We start from the raw sequence: 16,966 nt of genomic DNA, 5'->3' as shown, positions 1-16,966 counted from the left end.
TTATAATTAAAATATATTAAGTAAATTTAATTATTATTAATTTTTAATAAATAATAATGCCATGTACCAATAAATATCAAAATATAATAGTTAATGAGAAAATATTTTACGTACAAATAATTTTTTCCCAAAAATTAAATATATTTTTATCTAACTGTTTATTGTATCCAAATATAGTAACAGTTTCTATATTACTAACAAAAATCACTTAATTTGTACACAAATTTTTTGGATACAGAATATAATAAATTAAATTAAAAACAATGCAATTTGAGTTTTGTGTATTTCCTATCAAACCATTATTATGTATAGAAATTAGATTTGCATTTAATTTGCTATTAAGTAGTATAAAATTTGTTGAACAGCACCGGGAGGTGAGCGCTTAGAAACATTAGACATCAAGTACTTGTACTATACTATAAATGATGTATAATATGATACAAACGGTTCAAGTTATATATAAATTATAAAAAATTTATAACATTTTATTTAACAAGATTTGCATTGAATTTCTATAAAATAGTTGTCAAAAAAATTTGTTAAAGAAATTTTATATTTTTTTTTCTAAATGTAATAAATAGAAATATATAATACATATATACAATACATATTTATAATTAGATAACCCAAAAATGTCAAAAATTATATGGATTTATAGCAATAAAGTGTCATGTGCATTTTCATAAAAAAATAACCAAAATATTTATCACGATTTTACGATCATACATAAAAAATAATAATAATAAAATATTTTAAATATAAAATATCTAGAGATGGGCAAATAGAAAGTTTCTAATAAATTTCCCTGAGAAAGTTTCTAGAAAATTGCTTATGAATAAATTTCTATAGAAAGTTAACTTCATTGTTATACTATGGGATCCCCATATCCATAGTTATTGTAATACTATATTAATAAGATATAATACAATAATACATACAATATTATTCTATACAGTATAGTATAGTACTAAACAAATGGGATAACTATATATAAAATAATTATAATTTAGTTTTGTAAAATTGTATTCATCATTATATTATAATATATATATCATACTGTAGTTTAATTAATTAATTTTTACTTTAATTAATAATTAAAATATTAATAATAATATTTACGGTACTGTATTGTTATATGATAGCAAATATCGAGATAACAAAATTAACAATGGGGATACCATAGATAGAAATTTATTTATTATTTAATAAATTTCTCTTTTTTTCCAACACTAAAAATATCAAACTGTATATAATGTACTTTACAATGTTTGCTACGAAATCTATTTTATTTTATTTTTTGCTTACTTTGACAGCAAAAGTTTGTATCGATTTTTATTTTATTTTTTTCTCTCTCTTTTAATACACAATTTTTGACTGAACTTTTGCCTTCAACACCAATATATATAATATATGGTATATACTAGTAATATAAATATACTATATATAAGTTTATATGTTATATATATACGCTTAATATATGTAGTATTCAAACAATTTATGGGTTTTAATTCTGATAGTTAGAGAACTGGTATACATTCATACAAGTCATAAAAGATACTTTTAATAATATAAATTTATATATATGTTATACTGTATAATATTATATTATAATATTGGGATTTCAATATAATGTATATTTACAGCACATTTACTGAAAGTACTGTTTGTTTTCGCATCTCTCTCTTTCTTTCTCTCTCTCTCTCTCTCTGTTTTCTCAAATGCTTTTAACAATAATAGCCTAAATGTATATTTACATTAACTTCAAATTTCAAAAAATATCAAAATAAATGAAAAAAATTATATTTAAACACAGTATATACTTTGAAAAAAAAAAATATTTATAAATATTTAATATAAATTTCATTTTCTATTAAAAATCTATAAAAACTAAATTAAATATTATTTTCAGTTTTAAAAATGCAATAATATATATATTTATAAAAATTTGCTTTAATAATAATTACAATTATAATTATCTTTTGTATAGAATAGATTTTTAATTTGTAAGTTTAATAGCAATTACTATATATATTAATTAAATTATTTAAACGTTTTTTAGTAAAAGTATTCATATAATATATATATATTAAATATTATGTATCAATTTTAATTTACAGAATATAAATATTTATAGACAATAGTTAATTAAGCAATTCTTTTAATTATTATCTCAATTGATTTATGTGATAATATTCAAGTTATTATAAAAAACATTTTGTCATATACTAAGGTCAGAAAAGTTTTCACTGTATTATTATTATAATATTAATAAAACAAAAATTTATATATCAATACAAATTATATCATCTGTGAAAGCTTATAATTAATTCAAATAAACGCTAATATGATTTAATTATAAATTAATCGCTAAATTATTAATTAATTAATTGTTTATTTTTATACTAATAAATATATAAATACACATATACACAAACACACAAACACACACACACACACACACACAYACACAMACACACACACACACATACCCACTCATATATATATAGCAATATTCAATGGGTTGGGCTGTCTTAAGGAATCGGGTGGAGTAGTCGTACAAAACTGTAGAGAATATTCTCCAATACTGTGTCACGATTTGTCTTTATATATCTATATATAAATATATATACCTTATATATTGTACGGCACAGTGCGCTAAATCTAATGTTATAATAATGATGTCTTTTAGCAAACATATACAATAAATAAAATAGTGAGCTAAAGTAGTATATTATTATATAACTGTATTCATGTGCGCATGAGATCCATAGGTATGTGTATGAGTGTGTTTCTGTATACAATATATTGTATATTTCTATGTGATATATATAACCATTTTTATTGATGGAAAGCCTTTTGCCAAATGTGGTGGAGTATTGAAAATATACTGTCTTACTATTGGATGCCATTAGATGAAACATATATACAAACAGTATATAAATATTTCAAACCCAATAATATAATATATCAAATAGTACTGTACTGTATGTACACAGTTATATATTGTGCTATATTATATTATATATATATATAAAGTTGCACAAAACTGACCATTTTTCAAATAGATATAGTTCAGTAATAGACAGTATATTAAATTCCTGGTTAATAGCTTATAATATTATCCAATCAAATATATAATAAATATATGTAATCACTAATAGTTTCAATATACTATATATTAATATATTGTATATATATTATTAATACATATACTTAATATATCAATTCTCTATATGAATCATATATGAATATGATTTTTGATTGTCAATTAAATTTTTATTAATATAAAAATGTCTATATATCGACCATTTTGTTGGTTAATGGAAGTACAGTTTATATACCATATATACATGTATATATATATATAATTATATAAATTATATAAATTTATATATATATATATATTGTATATATATTGGTATATATAATTTGATTGACTACTATTCGGAAGAGCACACATATGGGTCACCAAAAAAAAAGTAGTGAAGTCCTATCGATCATCCCATTTTGACAACATATACAGTATATACATACATAGAGGACTGGTATGTTATATATATGAGGAATTATTATTATTTGGTGACTTTGTGTGATGGGATATATTGTTAATATTAGTATTGTTGTTGTTTTTATTTGTTGCCCTTACACTAAATGACTATTCATAATCAATTTGGCGTCTCTAAATAATAATAATAAATTGATTGAATAGCTATATATATATATATCAATAAAATTATTTATATATATACTGTATATATTTAATACAATGAAGCTAAAAATACACAATAGTTGCAATATTTTTTTTTGAGTTAAATCATTTAACATTACATATGATACAAAAGATTTAACATTTACAAGATATATAATATAATAAAAATTTAATGTTTTCTAATGTTTTTATATTATTTTGTTTATACATTATAATGGATCTTAATGATAATAAGTTTTCATGTAAATATTATAAATATACATATAATATGAAATCTACATATAATATAATATATAAAAAACGCATTAATTCATACATTATGGTAACTAAATAATAATAATAATAAAAATCAATGAATAATGCTTTTAGGTATTAATAATTTACACATCAAACAAACATTTACATAGAAATTATTGTTTTTTGGTGACTATATTTAGAACAAACTGTATTTTGAAAAATGTTTAGTTCAAACATAAATTTTTGTTTAATTTTCATTTATTGATGATTTTGTATGAAAATAATTTAACAATACATTTTTAATACACGCAAAAAACTTCAATTCATACAATTTCAATTGTAATTGTTTGATAATTGTAAGATAGATGTAGAATTAATAAAATATTTACTTAAAGTAATTTAATCTACTTTTTATTAAAAAGATTTTACTGAATATATACTTATTTTAGTTAAATATTTTTTTTGTATGTTATTTTCAAATGTCAAATGTCGTTATAATAATAGTAATACTATAATATATGTATACATATACATATAAATTTACATAGCTCATATAAATAAAATTATTTTAATACACCTATGTTGTTTATTACAAAACAATTTACATTTAATAATATATTTTTAGATGACATATCTATTTATACTTTGAATAATAATAAACAAATATAGTGTAGGAATAAACCTATATTGATATATAAATATACTGTAATTTATATATAAAGCAATATTATATTATATATCCTATTAAATTGTCAACACTATCAATTTAATGTATTTATCTAAATTTTTTCATAGAAAATGCAATTTAAGATAACATTTAATATAAAATTATTTTTTGATGATAAAAGCATATCAGATATATATATATATATAATAAGGTAAACACATCTATATGTTTATTCATATGACATATTCATAACTACTGTATAATATACTTAAGTCTAGTTTATTTCAATTAATTTAATAATACAAATAATAACATTAGTAAATGACAAATATTTGTAAACATTTAGATAAACGAATATATATATAAATATTATAAAATAAAAATAATCATGTTGTTTTTATTTTAAAAAATATTAAAACATATTTTCTTTCATGTTTAAAAATAAATTATATTATAAATATATATAATAATAATTTTTTGAATTTGTAATCAAATTTAATGACATTATCTATAATAAAGGTAAACAAAATTATAAGTATAATAATTATATTACATAATTTAATAATTATATTTAAAAAATTAAAACCTATGTAGTAATTATCTATATTAACTTATTATAATTTATATTATTATTTAATGTTATTTTTTAAGTTTTTGGTACAAATAAATCACATTATATTAGGAAAAAAAATACAAACATTATTTAAAATATTTTGCAAATTAATATTAAATCGTTTAATTTTTCTAGTTTAACATACAATACATTATCAATATAATACTGTACAGTATATTCAAATTAGACTAATGTAACATTTGTGACATTGGTTTATATTATTAATTGAAATTATATATTAACTTATATATTAAACAGTTTTTTATGCTTAAGTAGAAGTCATGGTAACGGTTAATTAAATTATTAAATAAATGTATACCCATTGAATAGAGTGATAAAAATTTATAATAAAAAATTAAAATTTATTTTTAATATTATTTAATTTACAGTAATAGTATTAATTTAATGTTTAGGAATAAATGTTTATAAATATCACACAAGTAAATTGAAAATGTATAATCGTATAGTTAAGATTATTACATAACATATTTAACTAATATTTTTAAAATAATTTACATTATTATATTTTATTATCTATAGTTTATTATTTATATTATATTATAATTTAGAAAATAATTATATGATATTTATAAAACAAAACAGTGTAAATTTTTAAATATTTTATTAAATAATTATAGTTTTAATTAAATATAATTTTTTAAATATATTTATTATTTGTTAATACTAATATTATATTTAAAATAATTGTATATGTTTATAAAAAACAGTATTCATAAATTGATATATCTATATATCAGTAATGTATTTATTAGTCATAATAAATATCATAATATAAATTTTATTTTAATAAAATAAGATATAATTTAGTCTACTCTCTCTCTCTCTCTCTCTCTCTCTCTCTCTCTCTCTCTCTCTCTCTCTCTCTCTCTCTCTCTCTCTCTCTCTCTCTCTATTGTGATTAGATTAAACAATTGGGAAATAAGTCAATACTTTAATGTTTTAAGGATTAACACTCAATGAAAGTTAGAGAAATGAAGAGAAAGATATTATATATATATATATATATATATATATAGAGAGAGAGAGAGAGAGAGAGAGAGAGCATTAGCACTAAAATAAAGGAAATAAAAGCTTAATTCTGTGGCAAAAGTAAAATAAAAGTGCGAAGAAATACAATATAGACTATACTCTATAGTATAAGATATTTGTTGTATTTGTGTGGACACACATACACAACATCTAAAAAAATAAATAAAAGTATATCTCATGAGTCGGTCGACCGGATATTAAGTTTATGTGTGAATAGCATACAGACATTTACTTAACGTTATGAAAAATCCTTTCACTCGTACTTTATATTCTCTCTCTCTCTCTCACACACACACACTCTCTCTCTCTCTCTCTCTCTCTCTCTCTCTCTCTCACTCTCTCTCTCTCTCTCACACACTCTCTCTCTCACTCACTCACACACACACACTCACACATAAACATTTATTTGGTAATATTCGTGCGCTTAGAGATTGGTAACGACAACCTCAGAGAAAAAACCATCAGTTGTTTAATAAAAATATCTAATTCAACGCTTATGTATCCATCTCTTCAATATATACTTTAGTGTATTTATACCAACTCTCCAGAGTAATACCATTTCCGGCTGACTAGAATTGTGAGTGCTATACAACCTAATGGTGCACTCAGTCTTACACATACAGTACACACAAAATACTATATATTCTGTATTATACTTTTCTACACTACATAGTAGTGACAACTCATGTCATTGCATTAAATATATATGAGAAAAATGCTATATTACTTAAGCATTATATACAATATAAATATATACCATATATAGCATTAGTTAACCAAAATTAATTAAAAATTATTGCAAATTAAATATTAAAGATATTAAATTTGATAATAATATTTAGTAATAATAAATTAGCGCACAGTATATGTATATAATAAATACCGTATAATAAAAAAATAATGTAATATATTTTGTACTAAATTTTTTTTTGAAATAATGATTTTAGTAAAAGTCATTTATACAAATATTATCAGTCTGTGAGTTACCGTAATGTCAATATACTATACATAAAGAGATCAAATTACTCTCTCACTCACTCACTCACTCACTCACTCACTCACTCACTCACTCACTCACTCACTCACTCACTCACTCACTCACTAACTCATTCACTCACTCACTCACTCACTCACTCACTCACTCACTCACTCACTCACTCACTCACTCACTCACTCACTCACTCACTCACTCACTCACTCACTCACTCACTCACTCACTCACTCACTCACTCACTCACTCACTCACTCACTCAATCAATCACCCACTCACTCACTCACTCATTCATTCAGTTTGAATCAACTTTATTTTATTTACTTATCATATAATTGTTTGCACAATGAATGGGATGCCATAAACCTCTGACTGACTAAAAGACTGAATTGATATTATTATTATATATTGAGTGGAAAATGCTATAAACAACTCAAATATTATAAAAGTATTGATTTTTTGTCGTTGTTGTTGTTTTTATAACTTTTTGTTTTATTATTGACCCTAAATTAGTAAACGGGTTTAATATTTCAAACATATATAGTATTATATATTAGACTAAAAGTTATATATGAAAATGTTTTTTTGTGTTTGTTTTATCCGCATATTATATTACAAATGTATTAATAAACAAAAAAAAATCCAATCAATATATTTTTATTAACTTCTTCTTAATGTTTTGTATAAATAATACTTTAAATATTAATTTAAATTTAAAAATTAAAAATTAATCTAATTAGAAGTTAACAAAAATATTTTGTGCTAAAATTTAAGTATTAATAAATAAATATATGATAGTCTTAATGTCTATAATTAATTATAATTAATTTTGTTTTACTTTTAATAAAAATAAATGTCATTATTAATAATTTATTATTATTATAGCTCACACACACACACACACATAATAAAAGATAAATCAAAACTAAATTATTATTATTATAAGACAATAATTACTGAATAAAATTGAAAAATTTGATTATTATATAAACATACTACAGAGTAATGTATATTAAAAAATAAAAATAAAATTAATTATATCTAAGTTAGGATTTTTGTTTTAATGTATAATTTAATGCATTTTTTCTTATATTAATTATTTTATATTTCTTTTTTGTTGTGTTGTATATATGACTTCGCTAACCATTATTATTAATAATAGATAATATAATATTAACAGTCAAACAACACAAAAGCATGTCTAAAATTGCAGTTAAAGAGCGGGTGAGTGAATAAGATAATGACAATAATGGGAGTGAGTTAGTGAGTGAGTGAGTGAGAGAGAGAGAGAGAGAGAGAGAACACATCTCCAATAACAATGAGATGATTTTCATTAGGTATAGTGTTTCTGATAAATAATTGTGTGTTTTGTTGAAATATTATAGTTAACAATAAAATGGACAAAAACATAAAATATTTGATGAAATCAAATATACAGCAATTGTTAAGTTTATTAACTAAAATACACACTTTATATTTATTTTTCTCAAATAATTGAAATAAAGTAATATATAATAATAATAAATAAATTTATATTTCTTATATAATTGTTAATCTCAACATTAAATAAAATATATATTACAATTATAAAATTATTTTTAAAAAATACTTCATTATAATTTTTATTTCCAAAATATTAAAAATATTATCTATTTTATTAGGAGATTAATTATGTTTAGTATACAATTTTACTAATATGGTTAATGTGATACTTTTATTAACATAGTTTATGTTAATTTATTTAATTAACATTTAAGAGCATTAATACAAATAATGAATTTTTACTATATATGTGAATATAAACCGATTGCTAAAACATATTGAGATTTTATGCAAATGATTATTAGAAATATAAAGTTTTAACCTTTAAATTAATGACTTAATCATGTTATGAATTTTTTAGTATTTTATGTTTATATACATTATATCACAACTACTAAAATACAGTTAGTATTAATTAGATTAAAAAACATTTATACAATTTAAATAATATTTTATACATTTAATTTATATTTAGTATAAATAAAAATTCATTATTATATTAGAATCATAAATTATATTGTTTATTGATATAATTAACATTTTTCAATACTACTAATATGATAATAAAATATATAATAAAGTTAATGATTAAAAAACAAACAAAAATAATAAAAATTTCATAGTCTATGTTAACATGTTTACTGTATTATATAGATGTAATGAAATCTATAAAAATAGATGTTTTTGTTATTATTACATATTATTATTTTCAATACTTTATTATATATATATACTCAGTAAAATGTTTTTACAATAATAATAATAATAATAATAATAATAATAATAATAATAATAATAATAATAATAATAATAAAGATCTACCGAAACAATAACAACAAAGATATAGTATTACGTGAACTCGTATATACATTACAGTTATATATTGTATAATACAGTATAATAATGTTATTCAAAAATAGTATTTTTCTCTATTTCAACTAAAAAACCTTTTTAAAAAAATCCTAATGTTTTCAAATGTATAATAATATTATCATTATTTCAAACATCATTACAATCACACAAAATCGTTGGTCAGGGAATATAAGGCATAAGGTTTGTTAATGAGTGCCCGGACTTTAACTACAGTCATACAAACACTGCATTCAAAGGGTATAAAATTTATATACAGTTAATATAAAGTATATAAAGTACTGTATATATACTGTACAGTAATTTATATACTGTATATGTTGTTATGTTTTTTTGAAGAGTTGATTACAGTTCATAACATTTATTGCTAATAAAGTCAACTGAAAATTATTGGTGTCTCTGAAGAGGCTTTAGTTTATTTTTTGATCAAAAAATAAATTGTTTATATATTTAATACTTATCTATTTAGTGCTTTAGTCACTAAAAGTTAATTGCATTTATGTATACAGTATATATATATATTGAAATATATTTTAATAATTACTATATTTAAAAAATACTAATAATAAATATTTACATTTATATTTTTTTTAATTTAATATTTAGCATATTATATAATTATATTAACTATATTTATATTTTTATCTAAAAACAAAATTAATTCATTAACATTATAAAATTTAGTATAATATTTTAATATAAAATTAAAATAATGAATTAAAATAATATTATGTGCTGTAAATAAAATTATTTTTGTTATGTAATAATTATGCTGATTTTTTTTTGAAAATTGTAAAATAATTTTATAATAATAATATTGTCTAATACAGAACAATATTTGAAGTAAATTTGAAGGTTAGACATAAAATCTAAATTATATCATAAGTAATAGCATCCTATATGCCTAGTTTAGATATATATATATATATATTTATCATAAAATTTTTATATGAGTAAGTTTGTGTGTGTGTGTGTGTATGTGTGTGTGTGTAGTACATGTCTACACGTACTAAAGCAATAAATGTATTAGATTTATTGCACGGTTATCTCATTGTACTGTATATTATATACTGTAGTTTGATGTGCATTATAACAAAATGTCATCATTTTCAATACTCGTTTACAACAATATCTCTCTATTTTTCCACATAATATTTAATATATATTTTATTTATATCAATATAAATAGTAAGATTTTTTTTCTTTTTAAATTATACCTGCTCAATTAGTCTATTGGACTAATATTTATTTTATAAAATGAATTTATTTACATAGTTTATTAAATGTCATAATTTTTATAAAATAATTTCTATTATTTTTATTAACTAGAATTTTATGGATTTTTACAAATATTTTTTTTGTGATTACATTTTATTTAAAAATTTATATTAGAGTATCACTCAACTAAAATATTCAACAATTCAATTAATTTAAGTTATATATTATATATACTACAAATATACTGTATATACAGTATATACGATATACAATATATATTTAACATATAAACACATTTATCAATAGTTCATTGTTAAGCTCAGGCATCACAAACACCTGCTATCCGACCACTTGATGGGAGTCAACACATTTGAGTCATATATACTGTATATTGTGTTGTGTTATGTCAGACACTGTGATTCACATCGGAATCAATGCTCATATGGTTTTGTATGTTAAATATCAATACACTTAAGGAATGCAATACAACCCAAAACACATAACTATTTCCATAATATTATATTATAATATACTATAATTACTTACTTTACATTCATATCAATGCTAAACATTACTATTATTTTCAAAATGTGATTTATATTTATATACGGTATATAATATATATAAACTTTATATATATTGTCTATTATATAATATTAATAACAACAACAATAATAGTTTTCTAACATGTGCTAAATTCTCATATTATTTAACACACTATTATTATATATATTAAATAATTTTATTGAATATAATTGAATTTTGATTTATAAAAAAATATATATATTTTTATATTATATTTAAAGTATATTTTTAAAAAATTTAAACAAAATTTTCAATTAAAATAGAGTCAATCTTGATGTTAACTTATAAACAATTAACTAATTTAAATAAAAAATCAATGCTTTAATTCATTCATTATATTTATTCTATAAATAAAATAAAATAATAATAATAATAAATATTATTACACAAACACACGAATAAATTGCGAGAATATTCTAATATTTATGATTTAAACAAATTATAAGTTAGAGAATTATGAAGCGAAAGATAAGCCATAAATACTATTATAATACTATTGGAGAATAAAATGTTATAAACATTACATACGAATGACTTAACGTTTTCATTATTATTATTATATATATATCTAACTATAACTATAATTTCTATGTCTAACTACACTCACTGTGTTGTTGTTGTTATAATATTAATAATAATAATAAAATAGTAGTAGTAGTAGTAGTAGTATAACTACCACTCGTTGCCGTCAATAGTCTGCCTATTTTAGTCTACACAACCACTAGTGCTGCTAATGTATTGTTCCGTTTGTGATAATGTGTGCACAAATGCAATAATTTTCTATCTCCCTATCCCTCAATGATCTCCTTGTTTTCTATTACTATTGACATCCCTATGCCTTACTCTCACTCTTTCACAATCACTGTTATATTGACGACTATTATCAGCTCTGAAAATCGCGAGTGTTTTGTACGGCATTTTTCGGAGGAGACTTAATACCCATTCAAAACCTCAATACCATAACACTATATACACACTGACTGACTGACAAACACATACCATAGTCTTGATGGCCAAAATCCCTGTCCTTTTCAGTCAATGCCTTAAAACCCTCTCTTTTTTATTCTCACTCTATTTTATCAGCAAATGTATTGTTCATCTATTTATTGAAGCAAAACCAACGCCGATAATACACTAAAACACACACACAATATATACAGTATATACTGTGCAATACAGTTAAACATAAAAAGTCTATGGGTGTGGCACTTAATATACAATATAATATACGATTATAAAAACATATAAGTTATAAACACATATAAAAAAACTAATTTTGATGTCACGGTCTGAGCACGTGTCACAACATCATTACATTTATATTTTTTGATGATACGGACCTATGAATTATGGCATTTATAATAATTATATATATATGACGTAAATAGGGATGTATTGATCACAGTTATATAATGTATAGTTTTGGTCACTTTGAAATCAATAATATTTCTATTACTGTATTATTATTATAATACAAAAGTATATTTATAAATAATTTTCACTTATAATGCAAATTGTAATCAAAATGCAATTTAGTCTAAAATATCATTTAATGTTATATCTAATTATATTTTTCTATAATTTTTTTATTTGCTTAAAAATAATCATTTTGTTTAAATCAAAATCAATTAAATTTATCAATATTATAATTAATTATTGGCATTTAATTAAAAGATAGTAATCAATAAATTTTTTAAAATAAAAGTTAGATTACTTATAAATTAACAAATGTTATAAAGTATAATATTTTACAAATTTACAAAAAAAATAATTATTTAATTAATAATAATATAATATAATTATAATTGATATTATGAGACAAATGAGAAATATATATTAAAATACAATGAATAATATGAGACAAACATATATATTGTATAAAAAATAGGGAATAAAAAGTTACTGAAGCGTTGAGTCAATCAAAATAAATGGATTGAATATCTTTAAGTTATATTTTTTCAACAAAAATAAAATAAAATAAAAAACAGTTTCATCTCAATGTATGGATCCATGCGAATCAAATATACATTATATAAAAGGTTTTCAGTCACTGAGAAAGAGAGAGAGAGAGAGAGAGAGAGAGAGAAGAGAGAGAGAAAAGAAGAAGAAAATGTTTGACTCAAATAAAAATAAAAATAATGATTATAATTGAAAAAGCATTGAATAGATCTCTCTCTCTCTCTCTCTCTCTCACACACACACACACACACACACACTCACTCACTCACTCACTCACTCACTCACTTTTTTTCTCTCTTATATTTTATATATCTCTTCAATACTAAAAAATTTCTGTAAAAATTTAAGCCTTGAATTGAAAGTTGAGTTTGTTTTTGAATAATAAAATAAGCGATAAGTTTTCACATGAGATTCTCTTTTTTTTTATTTTGATAGAAATGCGCGAAAATCTTTCTTTTTAAATGTATTACTCAAATGAAAATGAGTTATACTTTGAATGAGTTTTAGTTTATGTTGTTTTTCAAATGTTTACTTTTTGATGAAAGGATTTTACTGTGAAGTAGTCTTTAAAAATTCATTGATGAATACGTAAAATCTTTCGACAAAAAAAATATTTCATCGCAATTACTGCTAAATAAAAATTTATTACAATTTTAGATGTGATATAAACTGAGAGAGAGAGAGCACTGTTTGACTTTTTAAGTGCTACTTATACTCTAATATATAAGTAATATAAGCTTAAATACATTCAACTCTCAATATTATTATTTTAAGAATAATATATATTATAATAAATTTTTATTATTAATAATAATTTTAATAATCACGTAAAAATAAATAAGTAGATAAAATATTTTTTAAAACTCAATGATTGAAAAAAATATGCATTCAAATATTTTATTATTATTATTGATTAAAATATAATTTCTATTTAAGAGTTGATATTATCAAAAGTTTTTTTGGCGTTAAAATGTTTCCAAAAGCATATAATGAAAATTTATAACATCTTTATATCCATTAGAAAGAGTAGCCGACAGTTATATACGATATTATTATATAAATAATGAAATAAAATGCCGTTTATTTGCTTTTCAACATTATTTGTCTATATTTTTAAATTATAAGACAGTAATGACTTTTATTTTTATTATTTTGTTTATTTATAATATGAAATTTAACAAAGGATTTAATAAAAAAAATAAAATAAAAATTTTTAGATTTATATAATAGTTTACATTATATTAGATTTTAGTATAGAAACTATAAGTAAAACTAAATTAATAATTAAAATATTATATAAAATATTACATAAACTATAATGTTAAACTATTAAAATTTATTAAATATTTTAAACTAATTATGATTAAAAAAAATTAGATATATCTATTTTAGTAATATTATTATTATAGTTAATTAAATATCTCATAATATTTTTGTATTCATAAGACAGTATATAAATTATTTAATATATTTTCTTTAATGAATAAAAGAGGAGAGAGAGAGAGAGAGAGAGAGAGAGAAGTAAATTATAAAAACCGATATTAATGTTTAATAAAAATGTTTTGTATGAAAGAAAAAAAAGTTAAGTCAATAACTGTTTGACAATAGGATTAGTTTTGCGTCAAAAGATTGACAACAAAATTTCATAAAAGATTTTGTATTATTTATATAAAATAGCAATATTACAGTACAGTATATACTGTATATATAATTTATATGATAAAAATTGTATACTATAAAATTTTATATTAGAAAATTTTCATTTATACTATTTAAGACTCTCTCTCTCTCTCTCTCTCTCTCTCTCTCTCTCTCTCTCTCTCTTACTTTCTTTCACTCTTTTATTGAACTATTTATGAGATGATATTGTGATGAAAACAAATCTCAACGGAAAACTTTTTCCGGCACTCACTTTGCAATACAATATTATTATTATTATTATTATTATCAGTATTATAATACATCCAAAATCTATAGAGTATTCTCGAAAATGTTATTATAGAGTACAGTGTATTGCTGTTAGTTTTGCAAACACTTTTCAATGCATATTTGATATCATATTTTATAGTATAGTATATATATTTTTATGTTTTAAAATTTATGTTTATTTTTTCCTACTTTACTGACATTTTTATAGCATTGTATTTAATACAATATACTGTACGCTATAAATATATATTTTTTATAAAACACAAAAATACGATAATACAATATAATAAATTATAAATATAAATAAATAAAACATTTTATTAATGAAGTGTGTATGTATGTGTATATATGTGTATCCTTGTGTGTGTGTGTGTGTGTGTGTGTGTGTGTGTATGTGTGTGCCCCCTACCCTACCCTATGTTATATATTATATGTATAAAAGTTATAATATTAAATATATAATAACTATATCCACATTAAATTATAAAAAACTGTATAATTATTAGAAGAAAATATTTAAAAATATAATTTGTAAATTTCATATTTCAACAATAATATATCAATATAATGAGTTAAATAATTCTTATTTTATTAATTTAATTAATCAATAATAATTCATTAATCATTTTTAATATTGTGATGAAAAATATTTATTTTATTTATAAAATCTTAATATATAATTTTAAATAATAATAATATTATTTTATATAAATAATTAATCTTGATTAAAATTTTATTACCTCATATAGCATAATGAATATTTACATTTTGCAAAATAATAATAGCTATATTGAAAAGTAATTTTATTTATATATATATATAAATGAATTATTACATTTATTATAACGATAAAAATGCACTAAAATTTAATATAAATAGCGTGTCTGCCATTAAAGTTATGATATATTAAATAAAAAAAAAATAACACAAAAAAGTCTAGTTTTTTCTTTCAAAATGATTAAAATTGATTTTTCTTCTGTTTATACAGTCTTTTGTATGTAATAATCATTTTTTGGTTTTTCCATATTATTATTATTATTATTTCATAAAAGTTTAGATACAAAACTAAAATTTTTTGTTTTATACGATATTACATATCTTTAATATCAAAGTTATATCCAAAGAAAAAATTGTTTTAAAAATTTAATATCACTTATAATATATTTATGTATATTGTATATACCCTGTACTGTATATACTATATACGTTGTGTCTGTTTTTAGTCAAATAAATTGTAGAGTCTATTCTCTGTTGTAAATAATATTTTTAAAATTTTTTATTATTATTATAATAGCAAACATTGTGAGTCAAAAATATAGTAAAGGATAAAAATAAGATTTTTATATTCATATGAATACAATTATGAATTTACTGAATGTTATAATATATTCAAAAATCATTTATAATAGTATAATAAGAGAATTATATGAATATCACTATTAATATGGTATTTATGAATAGAAATAAAAAAGAAAAGAAAGTTTACTACAAAATAATAATAAATTAAAATCAGGGTTAAGCAAGTTTTTGAATTTAGGGGAGGTTTAGGAGGGGGGTCAACTTACAATATTCTCGAAAAATCTTGAGGGGTTCTAG

At 20.3% G+C, this 16,966-nt stretch overlaps 1 protein-coding gene across 1 annotated transcript in view; it reads right to left on the bottom strand.

Annotated features, from left to right (window-relative positions):
• LOC128952451 (vesicular glutamate transporter 1-like) overlaps positions 1 to 16,966 on the bottom strand; it is a 39,100-nt gene that overhangs the window by 15,299 nt on the left and 6,835 nt on the right. The window lies entirely within an intron of this gene.

The sequence above is a fragment of the Oppia nitens genome, unplaced genomic scaffold (genome assembly GCF_028296485.1).
Source record: "Oppia nitens isolate AA-2021 unplaced genomic scaffold, nextdenovo-longstitch-racon4-pilon3 scaffold1_pilon_pilon_pilon, whole genome shotgun sequence".
NCBI classification, from domain to species: Eukaryota; Metazoa; Arthropoda; class Arachnida; order Sarcoptiformes; family Oppiidae; genus Oppia; species Oppia nitens.
Note: the sequence above shows the minus strand (reverse complement) of the source record. Positions and strands in the feature narration are given on the sequence as shown.